The sequence below is a fragment of the Canis aureus genome, chromosome 4, assembly GCF_053574225.1.
Source record: "Canis aureus isolate CA01 chromosome 4, VMU_Caureus_v.1.0, whole genome shotgun sequence".
Classification (NCBI taxonomy): Eukaryota; Metazoa; Chordata; class Mammalia; order Carnivora; family Canidae; genus Canis; species Canis aureus.
In genome coordinates, this window is record NC_135614.1 from 3,231,751 (window position 1) to 3,247,632 (window position 15,882).

A 15,882-nucleotide genomic window follows, 5' to 3' on the forward strand; every position below is an offset into this window, starting at 1 on the left:
CTCACACACAACACTGAAAGTGCTGTTTGTTGCTGCTGTATGACTTTATGGTCTGAGACCTGAGTTTTACTCTTTCCTTTTATGAGACTTAAGACTCACATCCTTGCTCCCCAACTATTATCTCTTTTGGCTTTAGGTAGCTGTCTGCTTTCCCAATTGGCACATTAATCAATATGCACACAAATTCATATATCTCTGTGACTACCTTTTTCCTAATTGCCCACACTTCTCCATCTATGTCTCATCCTAGGTAATAATTCCACATTAATGGATATCTATTTTGAGCACAAATCATGAACAGGTACCTATCACATCACAGCAGGTACTGTGATGAGCATTTGGAATGAGCATGTTTATTCTGAGATTGCATTTATTCCTGTTGCATTTGGACTAAGGTTAAATTGTAAGGTTTTTAAATGAAACTGGCATTTTCTCCATTTCTGGTTTAAGATCATAAATGCAACTAAATGAAAACATTGTAGGGCTCCACTTTCTGCACATAATTTAAAATAGGGTACTCAGGGATCCCTGGGTGGCGCAGAGGTTTAGTGCCTGCCTTTGGCCCAGGGCACAATCCTGGAGACCCGGGATTCAATCCCATGTCGGGCTCCCGGTGCATGGAGCCTGCTTCTCCCTCTGCCTGTGTCTCTGCCTCTCTCTCTCTGTGTGTGACTATCATAAATAAATAAAAAAATTTTTTTTAAAAAATAGGGTACTCAAAAAGTGTAGGGTCAACGTATTTATTTATTACTAGGCCCATACTTCATTTGTGTTGAAATGCCAAGAGATGATCATCTAGTCATGAACTAAGTACTTCAAGTATATTTTATTTCTGGTATTATTTTTAAGAAAAAGAAAGAAAGAAAGAAGAAAGAAAGAAAGAAAGAAAGAAAGAAAGAAAGAAAGAAAGAAAGAAAAAAAGAAAGAAAGAAAGAAAGAAAGAAACAAAGAAAGAAAACAAAAGATCTAAGAGATTTTCCTCACACAAAAAGAAAATGTTCAGATACTATTAAATGCTAAAACTCAACAATTGTTTCAATTTAAGACTGAAAGATCTTTGGTGTGGATGCTGATATTACAATTCTGCTCATTTTTATACATTATTGAACATATATAAATAGGGGAGACATTTCACAAAAGGTGAGGGAGAGAATGATGAAGAACTTTTATTTGAACAAAAGTATTTTGAACATTTACTTTGAGAACAACGATACAAAAATATTTTGTATATATTCCAATACTAACAAATTTTCATTTCATAATTAGGCATTTAGAGCATTTAGCACATTAAATTTACATCTGATTTCTTTATTGATTCTATGCCTGTCTGTTCAGTAGATTCTGAACTTTGGTCTCTATCTCTATGGACCTGAAATTAATCTCATTCCTTTTTCTGGGCACTCAGTATCGTGATGGAGTGGTTTAATCTCTATCCCCAGGAGCACAACCAAATTCATCTCCACCGAAATCTTGACTCCTCTGTGACTTGGCTTTGCATCTGTGTTCCCATCTGTCAGACATTTCACTGGGTTGCCTTTGTTCTTTTCTGGGAGACTGAAGACAATAAGAAAAAAAGCATAGTGGACTCTGTAATGTTCAGCTGCTATAATCAAAGCATAGCACCTGAAGATTGTGGTAATTCCCACTAATAGATAAATTAAAAATGGAGCAATGTTTTAAGTTTGATGCTTCCTTAATTCTCATATGTGTCTGAAATTGTCTAAATATTTAATAAGAAGTGTCTTTCTTACTTCTCTCAAAACTTTGATACTAAAGTGCCACAAACCTCTAAGTTTAACAAAACTAATGCAAAGAACTTTGATCTCATTCAAGAGAGAACTATGGTGATATATTCCTAATACTATGGTTTTTTATTATTAATTTTTAATAATATTAATAGTAAGAAGGATAATAAGAACATAGCAGGGATTGGAATAATGTTGATGCTGTTTATAATTTGAAGCCCAACAGGGAGATACTGAAATCAGTGTTATTTTCACAGCAAGGCCCAAAAGTTGTATTTGATTTAATATTCAGTATACATGATGCTAAATAAACTATTAATTATGCAAAAATAAATCAATTTTTTGTTTGTATCATAAATTAAAAAAACAACTATGTAGGTCACATATATTTTTCCTCTGAGTAATAACTTCAGTTGAAATTTTAATTTATTTATTCATTGCAAAACTGAATGTATATTTTGTCTACCTAGTTTGGCTCTTATATATCAGCATTTTTATATTTGTTAGTTTTAGCATATTGGGGATAGTATTTTTGTGTTAATTTGTACATGTGTCACAAAATACACAGGGGAGATTCAAGGAAGATTAATAAAGATGAAAGAAATAGGAAGAATTCGTACCTGGCAGGCTGTTTGGTTAGGGGAGTGTCAGTATCCTCCCACAATTTTATAGCAGCTTTTCCTGCTTTCTGTCTGTATGTCTGTCTGTCTCTGCCTCTCATTTCTCTTCCTCTCTCTGCCTGTGTGTCCATTTATACTATATATCCTTACTTTATAGGATTTCCAGAGAGGAGACCGTGAAATATAAGGTGAGATGTGGTACAACAACCAATTCATTAAAAGAGGGTTCACTTAAGGAAGGAGTTGAAAGAGAGCTTTGAGACCAGAGGATTTTATAAATCAGCTTAAAAATAAATAAACAAACATCATCTTAAGACATTTGCTGCTTGGTTCAGTAGGCATAGGGATTTGGTGAAGATTCATGTACAAGGAAGTGATATGTTAGAGAGAACCTTAATCCTGATTTCTCTGGCATTACAAGGTGAAGACTCTCTCCTGATGATTGGTGGGCATGAGATATGACAGCCTTGGATCTACTCTACAGCTAAGTCAACTCATACCCTAGAGATCCCCAAAAACACTGTAGATAGGACTCTATAGGTGCCTGACCCAAGAAGTAGGTAACTTTGGAAGACAGCATTTTGGAATAGACTTTTCCTTTAAAACACACGAGATTATCTCCTGGGACAAGAAAAGCACTTGGCATCATGAAGAACCCTCCCTTGAGAGAGACTATTGATATTGATCTCAACATTCCCTAATTGTGTGACCAAAGGGGATAGTGTCCTAGAATCTAACAATTTCATTTCTCTATTTGAGAAATATGGCACAGAATTATCTCTAAGAATCTTCCTGCTATCACTTTGTGACATAACATGATCAGAATTGTCCTCTTGGCTTCTGAGTCTAAGTATATAAAAAATGCAAGACTATGTCACTCTGTTTTGTGCCATGATAAGGCCAGCTTTGTGAACTTATAATGAGCACTTCTGAAGATGCTTGCTCCTTCACATCAGACCTTGTAACAGCCAGAGACACATGTGAAGTTTTCTTCTGTAGAGCAGACATATTCTCTACAAATGACCAATTTTCTGAACTCTTTCATTAAACTTGTGATTTCAGGAGCACACAGTGAAACTCCTTTTAAGTGGGACTATGAGCTCTTTGTGTCCTTAGAAAATTGTCAGGAACTCAGCAATGGAGGAGGTCAAGGCACGTAAGATTTCCTTTAAGTCTTCTGGAAAGTCAATACTCTACCATTCGTTTTCCCACCTGTGGTAGAAAGAACCAGTCTTATAGATATTTAATTTCCTATTGATAACTTCTAAAAAATATAAAGAAGCAACTCATCAGAATAATTCTGCCAAATGTCAAGCCTTTTAAAATGGTGTAATTATAAGGATGCCTTGCAGTTGCTCAGATCTGGGTTCTCTGTTTGGTTAACAGAGGGAGAAGGGAAAAAATGAGAAAGAATTTTCTTCAGGCAGGAAAATTCACTGACTTTTGAAATACTGTGGATTCCCTGGATTAGTAAATAGGTCGACTTCACGCTTTTTTGTCTAAAGATTTCATTTCTGTGAATGTACTAGTAAGGTGGCAAGTGGAGAATTGCCTGGGCTCCAAGCAGAACCAGAACCCTCATATCAGTCCCAGCTGGGGCTCTTTCTATGGCTTGTCTGGGAGGAGGAGACATTTCCACCAACTGGTGGTTATCTGGCAGTACCCTGTGCACACTAGAAAGGAATGCCATTGGAAGTTCTAAAAAAAAAAAAAAAATCTCCTGACTAAATAAGTTTCTCTGTGTAATTCATATTAGTGTGGGGTTTGAGTTCTGACCACATGCCTACAAGAGAACTCTATTCAGTATTAATCTTTTATACTTTGTAACTTAGAAGTCTGCTTTACGAGATCAGCTCAGTAGTTTTGCTTCCAACTTTCCCATTAACAGTTAATTGTAGGGAATGCTTTGAACCAAATCTTTATCTTCTGATGTGCAGTGTCTTTTCTGGGTATTTCCTTGCAAAATCAGATCCTCTTTTTTCAATTAGCTACAAAGTGTTAGAATGTTAAGTGGCCGTGTGTGCCAGTACCACACTGTACTCTAGAAATGGTGTTAAGAGTTACAGAAAACATGCTATTAAGTTTCTAGTGACTTCAAAAGCATACAAATGTTGGCACAGCAAGGATTCTGGTTTCTTTTTAAGTAACACAGAGCAAGTTTTTTCATTTAATGATAAATTGGCAATTTGAAATGAATAAGCTATGGAATGTTGATCTGCTTTAAGCCTGCAGGAAAAATTACAGGAAAATACCCTATTCTGATGAATCAGTAGAACCCAGCAAACAAAAGCAAGTGCATGTATGCTTCCTAAAGTTTGCTTGCTGGCACCATTGCTCTGTATTGAAAAACTAATCTCATTAACGAACTGAACACAAAGCAGTGCATTCCACAGTTAATCATGCTGTTCTGGGCACATCAAATTAGCTCTTTTCAAAGAAGCATGAAATTTACTAAGTCCGTGGCCTCAGAAAATAGTACCTGGGAATAGGAGTATCCCATGGATTGGAAATCGATTAGAAAGAAAATGCAAGTGGAACTTAGAAAATAAAAGTCACTTCATTTCCTAGTTAGAATACATAAAACTCCTGACAGTTTGATTTCTTGTTGGGCTTGGTACGTCTTGCAGTCAGATAATATGTGATATGACCATTACACAATGTGCACTACACTAAGTAAGGAGAAGGCTGAATGTAACATCCTAAATTACAAAGCTTTGCCACATATTCAGAAATATAGAAACAAGTAGAAGATAATAAAATATTTCCAGGCCTGCGGTCCATGGAGATATCTCTTTAACCAGGTAGAAAGACATAAGAATGGAGAGAGAATAGTTAGAGAAATCTGATATTGAAGTATATTTTGAAGGAAGGAAATGAAAACAATTGGTATACAGAAGAGTATTACATTCAACATACTTCACTTATCAGGTACACAGTATGCACCAGGCATTCGGCTAGATACTAGGGATGCCAACATGAACTGTGCTTTGTACAGGAAAGAGAGGAAATCTGTCCTACTTAGAAGATTGCAAGTATTTTTGCTCAGATGATGAATCAGCATTGGGTGCTAAGAAGAAATAAAATAAGGCAGATAAGATGGGAGGCTCCAACTAGAACATATACTTGACATTTTAAACAGCCATGTGATTATACATGGGCAGAAAAAAATCGATTGGCCTGGAAATACATTTGAAAGTAGTGCCATTGGAATGTCATTAGAATGACATCAAATTGTCAGTGGCACGGTAGATTTTGTAGTCAAGGCCCCGTCAATATTCAATGATTACTCAATCTGTCACATTGACCGTATGGCAATTCAAGTCAAACGTTAAGGAAGCCAGGGTGACACATATTCTCAATGATATGTTGTTTTAGTGCACAGAGTAATGCACTTCCTGAAACTGGGCTGCCAGCTCTGATTCTATTGAGCAGAAACCAATGTCAAGAGGGCAAAATTACAAACAAAACATTTATTCTCCATATTACTACTACAAAGCACTTGAATTGCTGGTGTATAATCAAGATAAGTGATTCAGTATTGGGGAAGCGGATAATAAATGCATACTTCACAACGCAGTAAAAGAATGTTTTTCACAGATGGCTGAGCATTTCAAGAATTATCATAAAACTAAGCTAACTCCTTCCCCTTAATGTAGGAGGGATTTGCTTGAAGTTCATACCTCTGTCTTTCTCCAGCAATGCTGGATAACAGAACAAGGACTTAGGCCATTTACAAATCAGATGCTGCTGTATTAACAATGAAACCATGGCTACACTCCTAAGACAAGTTCTAGCCCTGAGGAAGCAACTTTGAGAGAGACAAGGCAAGTGCATAGTCTGAGGGAACCACAGAATAGCCCTGGAATCTGGGCTATGCTGATGTGTTTAGGGAGCAACATTTAGATTCTGAAATATTTAACACAGGTATGTACTTTTAAAAATGGTAAAAATTAGGCAAGCATCATCTTGCTAATGCATCATTATACTATAGTAACAGGTTAATCTATTTGGTGAATAGCCTCCAAATGACATTTCATGCTAAGTGGACAAAAAATATGATAGCATACTTCTCAAAAAAACATTATTTGTTTGTGCCTGTCAATATTTTATTTAGCTCATTAATGAGTGGGCCCGCAGGAGATTAAGGAGCTACTTTAAAAAAAATATTTGAAAAGTGGAGATTTTCCACTTGTGGAAAGAAATGGAGATATAGTCCATTTTGAAAGGGATACCTAAATAAGATTGTTAAATTAGTTAGAAGATTGGCTAACTTCTTATGGTCATGAAATCACAGCATCTTTCAATTTTTGCAAATTAAATTCTAGCCTTGGAGGATATATTGGCTGAGGATTGTTGGCCAAATTAACTATCACAATAAATTTCTGATAAGATCCAAGCAGACTTCCTAGGACATGAATGAACTTGACGGAACACACATCTTATCTCTCCCCAAGTGTGGGATACATTTTTGTTCCACAAAGAAAATCTCCTTTATTGTATTCATTGTCTTCTTTCCACCATATATAATTGTTCCTGATAATGCACACACAACCTCTAGGCTCAGACAAATTTACATACTGGACTTTAGAAATCACCACAACCTTTGAAGAAATCTCATTACCTCTGTCATTTTTCTCAGGTGTAAGTTTATGGCAAGACAGCATTAACATGTTACCTGGATCACACAGGCTTACAGAAGCAGGAATGGAACAGGACCCCCAGGGTTCCTGACTTCTCTTTGGGACTTTTCCAACATACTATGCTGCTCATCTGTAGAAAAAGTATAAAACTTATGCATTCTATAAGCTTTATGCACTTCATGTAGGGTGAAGGAAGAAAAAAACTTTACAATGGTGTTCTTACTGTATAGTTCTCATTGGGCTTTATTTCTGTACTTCTTAAGTGGCATCATAACTCAGTTTTTAAAGCTGAAATGGAGTTGAGCAAGTAAAGCAATCATTCTAGTTGCTACCATGCATGGGTAGTAAGTAAACCATAGACAACAAATATCCCAAGTACCCTGGGATGATTTACTACTCAAAATTCATATTCAGGATCACAGTAACTCAATATTCCAAGCATGGTACAGCTAAAAACAAAGATTAAGACACTGGGAATCATAAAACTCTTAATACAATTCAAGGAGTGTAATCCTGGGGAGGAAAACTGAGAACCAATGGCTAAGGCAGTGAGTCATCTGTTAACATCAAAGCTCTAAACCATTGCCTTTAGGAAGAAAAACAAACATCCTCATTTACCAATTTTAAATTTCAAACCTAAAATGTTTCTGGCTCTGCATTTTCATATCCATTTTCTCAGTTAAAAAATATTAAATGGATTATTTTCCCCAAGTTTTATCATGTACATAGAATGTTAAAGCCTTATATTAAGCCAGCTCTAAAGTAAATAAGTGATTTTTCTCACATGGAATAAAAGTTCATACATATTGAACAAGTGGTAATGAGGTTTCCAGGCAATAAATATCAAAGCATCTTCCAAACTTAATTACAAAAATTAACATTATGGAATCTGTAGACTGTCTTCATGGTTTCTTCTGTTTTGTTTTGTTGGGGAGTAGACTTTGATAATACTTAAAGTCAACTTATCATTATTGAATAAGCCATGTGAATATAAATGGTTACTAAAACCTCTTTCCCTTCATTTAATGCAATTGAAGGAGAATAAGCTATTCTAGAATTCTGAAATTGGGGAAAATAAGAGAGAAGAATAAACTGTAAATGAGAGTCTAAATCTTATGTCTCTCATCTACATAGTTACTAATCATTCATGCATTTAAGAAATCAGTTTTCCTTTCTCCATTTCCTTTTTTAAAAGATTTTATTTATTTACTTGAGAGAGAGAGAGAGAGAGTGTGTGTGTGTGTGTGTGTGTGTGTGTGCGCGTGCGCGCGCGCAGGAGCAGGGGGAGGGGCAGCGGGAGAAGGGGAAGCGGACTTCTTGCCGAGCACCGAGCTCCACAAAACCCGGGTCTTGATCCCAGGACCCTGAGATCATGACCTGAGCAGAAGGCAGATGCTTCACCAACTAAGCCACCTAGGAGCCCCTCTCCATTTTCTTTTTACCAGCCAATAAAAAATACGTGAAATGAATGGATATAATTAACTATAGTTGATATAATATAGGATTCCATCTAACTATATGGCTTTAGATTATTTGCACCATTTTACATAACCACCTTGACTGTTGAGTGCCATGAACACAAAGCTCTGTATTATAGAACTAATAACACATAAAGTTGTGTATAGACATCACTATCATCGTTATCACAAGAAAATAAAATATTTTTAAATAGCTCCCTATGACTCCAGCAGTTTTGTACTTTTTAGAATTTCCGCCATATACAGAGAGATCCATAGAGGTCACTGTTCATGAGTGGACCAGTCAGATACTGCTCGAAGTGATGGATCATAGTTATGACTTTGGTCCTGGTTTTAAGATGCCAGTGAGAAATATAACATCCCGTAGCTGTCAGTTATAACAACTGCTCATGTCCTAGTATGTTATTTAAAACAACACTTTTTACCAGCCCTGAGTCCACATATACAGCTTCATTTTATTTTATTATTTTTTATTTTATTTTTTTTAAGATTTATTTACTTATTCATGATAGACAGAGAGAGAGAAAGAGAGGCAGAGACACAGGAGGAGGGAGAAGCAGGCTCCATGCCCGGAGCCCGACGTGGGACTCGATCCCGGGACTCCAGGATCACGCCCTGGGCCAAAGGCAGGCGCCAAACCTCTGAGCCACCCAGGGATCCCCTATACAGCTTCATTTTAGAAGAAACACAAAGCTGTGTTAAAACAGGATAGGAACTGGATTGTGCCTCTTCATAGCATGAATCAGAATAATGCTTCTTTTCATTTCTTATCCTTGGTTTAGCTAAGTCCCAAAGATACAACTCTCCTTGGACTGCCTTATTCATGTCCTGAAACCCTTGACAATGCCATCATTCACTTACTAATTCACAGATATTTATTGAGCACACACTATGTGTTAACACTGCGAATGGGAAAGAGAAAGGTACAGCCCTCACTGACTCAACATTCTAGTTGGAGAGATAGATAGCAAGTAAAGAAATATAACTTAAGGCAGTGGGGAGTTCTAAGAACAAAAATAAATTGATAAGAAGTGACCCACCAGCATGGAAGAAATATTACTTTTTATAGTGGCTTCATGGAAGATCACTCTGAAGAAACAATATTTAAAACAGAGACCCGGGGATCCCTGGGTGGCTCAGTGGTTTGGCGCCTGCCTTTGGCCCAGGCCGTGATCCTGGAGCTCCGGGCATGGAGCCTGCTTCTCCCTCCTCCTGTGTCTCTGCCTCTCCCTCTCTCTCTGTCTCTCTCTGTCTATCATAAATAAATAAATAAATAAATAAATAAATAAATAAATAAATAAATAAAACAGAGACCCAACTGAAGTAAACCCATAAATGAAATGGTTGTTTTGGGGAAGAGAGTTCATATCGTGAAAACAGCCAATAGAAAGGCCCTGAGGAGGGAAAGTGTTAGAGAAACCAAAAAACCCAGTGGGGCTGAGCAGAAGGGGCTGTGGTGGCTAGAGGGGGCAGGATGGTGTATGCAGTGTAAGATGTCTTGAGATTTAGGAAAGGATAATTTCATGCAGGACTTATAAGCAATGCAGAAAGCTTGGATTGTATCCCAAATGTGCTGGCAAGCCATCAGAGGGTTTGAAAAGAAAGTGATGTAGTCTGATTTACATTTTTAAAAGATCACTCTGTTGCTAGGTGTACATTGAGTGTAAAAGGGAAGTGCAGAGGGATGAACACAAATTAGAATTTCAGTTGGTGAGAATGATGGTAGATTAGTCTAGAATTTTGGCAAAGAGGCAGTGAGATGCAGTTGAATGCTGGGCACATTTTTCAGGTAGAGCTCTCAGTATAGGCTGATAAGTTTAATACCAGGTGGTAAGCAAAATACCAGGTATTTTGAGGCAAAAATAACACAAACATCTTAGCATTTTTGGCTTGAGTAACTGGGTTTCTGCTGGTATCATTTAACGAGATTGATTCTATGAGAATTAGGTTGAAAGAGAAAATAGAATTCTGATCTTGATGTATTGGGTATAGGATACTTAATAGACATAAGTGAAAATTTGAGTCTCTGATAATCTGGGCTGTTCAGTAGAACTTTGTGTGATGATAGAAATGACTAGCAGAGTAGTCATTAGCCACGTGTGACTCACATGTGACTGAGGAAACTAAAATTTTAATCATTTTCATTAATTTAAATCTAATTAGACACATGTAGTTAGTGGCTACTATATTGGACACTTCCAATTTGGAAGGATGGAAGGGGAAGAAGAGCCAGCAAAGGAGTCTTGGAAGAATCAGGAAGGCAGGAGGAAAATCAAAAGTACATGAATAGAGGCACCTGGGTACACAGTTGATGAAGCTTTCAACTCAGTTTCAGCTCAGGTCATGATCTCAGGGTCCTAGGATTGAGCCCCATGTGAGACTCCATGAGCCCCGCAGGCTCTGTGCTCAGTGTGGAGTCTGCTTAAGATTTTCTCTCCCTCTGTCCCTGCCCATCCCACTCACATACATGTGCACTCTCTGTCTCTCAAATAAACAAATAAATCTTTTTTTAAAGTACGTGACACATGTAAAGACATTTTTCCAAAAGGAAGTAGAATACCAAATAATTGGTAGAAATTACAGTATCTGTTGGACTAATGGAAATGATCCACTGGCAAAGAACAAAGGATTTTGATTATACCAGTGATGGAGAAAAAAACTTGTTCTCTTCTTTTCTTATTGATTCTCATTTCCTCAGTAGTCTCCTTAGTTTGGGAGGACAGGGTCTTGAATTCCCACAGTGTCTTTCTCACTCAGAGCTTCATCTCAGCTCCTACTTCCCAGAGAACTCCATCCTGCACAGTTAGTACCAGTTGTGGTCCAAGGAAGCAAGTGGTAGTGTGGGCTTTGGGTGTCAGATCACATATTGCAGGGCCAGTAGAGGGGACCCCATCCTACTGATAGCAGGTGATACTGATCTCCTCCATATCCCCTATTCTTCTTTTTGTTTTAAGATTTTAATTGATTTATTTACTTGAGAGAGAGGGAGAAGCAGACTCCTCACCCCCACCCACTGAGCAGGGATCTGGACAAGGACTTGATCCCACAACCCTGAGATCATGAACTGAGTGGAAACCAAGAGTCAGATGCTCAACTGACTTAGCCACCCAGGCACCCCTCCCCTACCTCTTCTAAAACTTTTTAATGTAATCAATGCTTTATATGATCTAATTTTTTTATCTTCAAAGTATGTGTGTGACCTCAGCATAATCTCAGAGAGATGGCCACTCTCTTCTTGAAATAGTCTTAAATTTTTGGTCATTCATACCACTTCCTCTTCCTGCTCTTTCTAAATCTTCTTTGTTCTCTTTTCCAACCCCCTGGTAAGTGATGTCACTCCTTGGGCATTGCTTCCAGGCCTCCTTGTCACTCAGTCTCATAACTTCTGTGACAGGGTCACACTCTTTTTCACCCAGCGGCAGGATTGGTGTCCTTAAAAATCTAAAGACCATGAGATTTTCCTAAAGTTTTCCAGCGAACTGAAATGCTTTTCCAGTTGAGGACGCCCCACTCAAATGGACACCTGGCTGTCTAACTGGCTTCTCATGGGGTCCCTCTGTCCCTCTGAGACCCAGAGTTCCCTTTTGTCCCTTGAATTGGCTCCTCTTTTGTTCCATGTTGGGTCTTCATACATGGGATCAACATTGCCTCTAATGTCCTTTCTCCCAAGTTACACATCAACTCATCCTTTCCTGATCAATTTATTTCTTTAAATGTGACCATTCCAGGGGCATCTGAGTGGCTCAGTGGATTAGGTGTCTACTTTTGGTTCAGTTCATGATCCTGGGGTCCTGGGATGGAACCCTGAGCCAGGCTCTCTGCTCAGCAGGGGGTCTGCTTCTCCCTCTGCCCCATCCCCCACTCATGCTTTCTCTTTCTCTTCTCAAATAAATAAAATCTTTAAAATAAATATGACTATTCTATGGAAAGAAGTTGCTCCCATTGTTCTTTATTGGATCATTTTGTTTCTTCTGTAACTTTTAATATAACTTACAATTTTTTTGACTATGAATTATCCCTGTCTTTTAACAAAAAATATATATAAACCTCATGAGGGCAAGCCTTTGTTTTCTATTGTATTTCTCGTTACTAAAGATACAGTTTTAATTAGTATTGGTAAAATGTATGAATAATAATAAATTGATAGTCACTTAACAGCCTGGATGTTTAAAATGGGGATGTGAATATCTAACCTAAAATTTTTGTTAAAAATATTAGAGGAAATGTATGCAAAGCACCTATACAGTGTCTAGGGCACACTGTGCAGAATGTAGTAGATACATTTTTGAAATTACAAGTTTCATCTGTTTTAGGGATAAACTCTGTTTATAGCAAATACAATAACAAATTAAGAAATTTTTAAAAATATAAAATAATTGAATGGAAGAAACTCCAGCACTTATTTCTTTATTAGATAAATTCAGGCTAGAGCCAATGGAGGGACATTTATTGTCCACAAATGACCAGGAATAAAACTTCCCTGATGGAAATCCAAAGTCAATCCAAGTCAAACCAAGCTGAACTCTTCTCTGAATTTTTAGAAATCCTGTTTGCAAAACTGAAGACAATAGTTCTTCAGGCCCTCCCACCTCCTTCTGGCTTTCCTCGTTGAGCTCTGCAAAATTCTCACGGACTCAGCTGTTCTCTTTCTGGAAGTTGGAACTGTATCCCAGCCCTGTCCTGGTCAGACAACTGGGACTGAATGTGTTTGGCATCCATAGCAGGTAATCTGAAGTGACACCTCAGAGAACCATCTTGGACACAACTCTGAATTGAGACCAACACATATTTGCATTGTAAAACAAAAGAAGCCTAAAGAAAATGGGCTTTGGTTTTTTTCTTCCCTCCTTGTTATTTTCTCTCAGAAAAAGCAGGGATAATAGTAATGACTCTTGTAGATGTATATAGCCTACCTATCTAGGTAACAGATCTATTTATAGGTACAGATAGATAGAACTTTCTGCCACACAAATCGCCTCTCAGTCATTGGTACTCTCAGACATCTTCTAGTATATGAATCAATTCACTTGAGGAAACAAATGATCTCTGATCAACTTATTTGAAACTAATGCTAGGTGTTCAACTAACCATAGAGTAGCTAAGCAATATAATGCTTTTTTTCTACAATAGGAAGACTAATCACCTGCTTGAATGCAATATTAGATAAGTTGCTTCCTTTGACCAGTAAATATCTCAGTGGCTGCTTTGTAGCATGGAAATGCTCTTCATCGACCAGCATTGTGATGAGGATTTGTTCCCAGGACAATCTTCTCTGTCACTGAGGAAGGACCCCATGCCGCCTGATTAGTGCTGAGCTGAACCAACTCCAACTGAATTTATTTCCTTTGGGGATCCCTGGGTGGCGCAGTGGTTTGGCGCCTGCCTTTGGCCCAGGGCGCGATCCTGGAGACCCGGGATCGAATCCCACATCGGGCTCCCGGTGCATGGAGCCTGCTTCTCCCTCTGCCTGTGTCTCTGTGCCTCTCTCTCTCTCTCTGTGACTATCATAAATAAATTAAAAATTGAATTTATTTCCTTTGTACCACTTACAATACTATCAAATAATCTCTTTCCTCCATACTTCTTCCCCCATAGGATTCTGTAGAACAAAATGAAGGCAGTATGGGCAAGTATGAAAATGCTCAGCAGTTTGGAAGTATTTTCTTAAATAAAACATCTCTGTAGCAATGCATGCTAAGAAATGCTGCTAATAAGAACAGTTCAGCAACCTTAGTATCTATTAACTTATTTTCCAACAAATAACCATATTTCTTCACCTAATGGGAAATCATCATTTTTAATTTAAATAGATCATTGGAGGTGGCATTAGAGACTATTTCCTTGATAGAATATAAAAAATGATTCCTTCAAGTAATACGTTTGTTCTATATTCACCATCTGATTTCTTTCATGTTAATAATGTGAATTCCACCATACATGGTATTAAAACATAGTTGACGGATACATAATAGCTAATAAAAAGCAGAGAAACGATACTCAAAATATTAAATTATTTTAGTGCATTTATTATGAAGGTTTACATTAACTTTTTTTTGTCAACTTAAGAACTCAGTATAAGTCAAATATATTTTGGTCAATATTATTCGACTTCCAGTATTTTCAAAGTACCATGCTCAAACTCTTACTTTCCTAATTTTGAATTTGAGCTGAAATCACATTTAGTTTTTACTTTTGGCCAAATAGATTAAAATGCTAATGCATATAGAAATATATAAAGCTAGTGAATATTTTTCATGTGGCAGAGTCAAGTTAAGATGAAAGGTAGAATGATGTAAGGCCTGTTGAGAGGAGGAATGCGTCTTTCAATAAGACAAGAAAGAAAACTAAGTATTACATATATCCACAAATAAACAGTAAATGAATTGATTATCGTCATTCCCTGTGAGCTCTGAATTTTGTGTGGAGGACAAAAATCTCATCTCTTGAGAGTATACTGGGGTTAACTTAGATTTTGTGTGTTCTCAGAGCAACCATATTTTATTTTAAGAAGTGTTGATTTTCCTCTTAAGAACTTCTAAAAATAAATTCCAAGTTTTGTATTACTTCTTTAACTTGGCTCATGCTTTATTACTGTAAGATATGCCATGTATTTTTTTAAGAGTTTAGTTACTCATGAGAGACACACAGAGAGAGAGAGGCAGAGACATAGGCAGAGGGAGAAGCAGGCTTCCTGCAGGGAGCCCAATGTGGAACTTGATCCCAGGACCCTGGGATCTTGCCCTGAGCCGAAGGCAGATGCTCAACCACTGAGCCACCCAAATGTCCAGTGTCTTGTATTTTTTTTGATATTTCTCATTCATTGATTCTAGGTTTTATCTAATTTTCTTGAGACAATAATACATTTGTTCTCTTAATTTTCTTTCCTTGTCTGGAAAGGATCTTGGCTCAAAAAAAGAGATCTGTGTAGATAAGATCTAGTATATTTTCCCTTAATATTCAAATGGCAAGGGAGTGCGATGAGAGGCACCAGCACATCTTTTTAAAGTCATCTCTATTATTCATGGACTTTTTAAAGTCCTTTTCTGTATCTACTTTATGAAAAGAAATGGGCTTTCCTGGACTTTATTATATAATATCTACATATTTTTGGATAATTAGAATACCTTGAACTAAGCTTACTACCTATGTTGATGATTAACAATTTATTCCTTTAGTTTAAAATTAACACATCAAATTATGAATTTAATGAGTATTTGCTTTGACTTATACTATAGTAATGCAAGTTTCTCCAAAGTACTTGGCAATAATGTATTCTATCATGGAACACACTCCCTTTGCCTACAGTTTATATGTATTGTTGTATTTAGATAGTATATAAGGAGCTCTATTAGTCTTTCTTTAGGGATTATGGGTTCTTAAATAGTAAATTCCAAATTTA

At 37.2% G+C, this 15,882-nt stretch overlaps 1 long non-coding RNA gene across 5 annotated transcripts in view; it reads right to left on the minus strand.

Annotated features, from left to right (window-relative positions):
• Positions 1-1,151: 1,151 nt before the first annotated feature.
• The window catches only part of LOC144312065 (uncharacterized), a 145,053-nt gene continuing 130,322 nt past the window's right edge, over positions 1,152-15,882 (minus strand). For all 5 annotated transcript variants that reach the window (XR_013377505.1, XR_013377504.1, XR_013377501.1 and 2 more), the window contains 2 exons: positions 7,041-7,135; positions 1,152-1,554 (listed from right to left, as the gene is read on the minus strand). This is a non-coding gene — a long non-coding RNA (uncharacterized LOC144312065). The remainder of the gene's footprint in view (positions 1,555-7,040; positions 7,136-15,882) is intronic.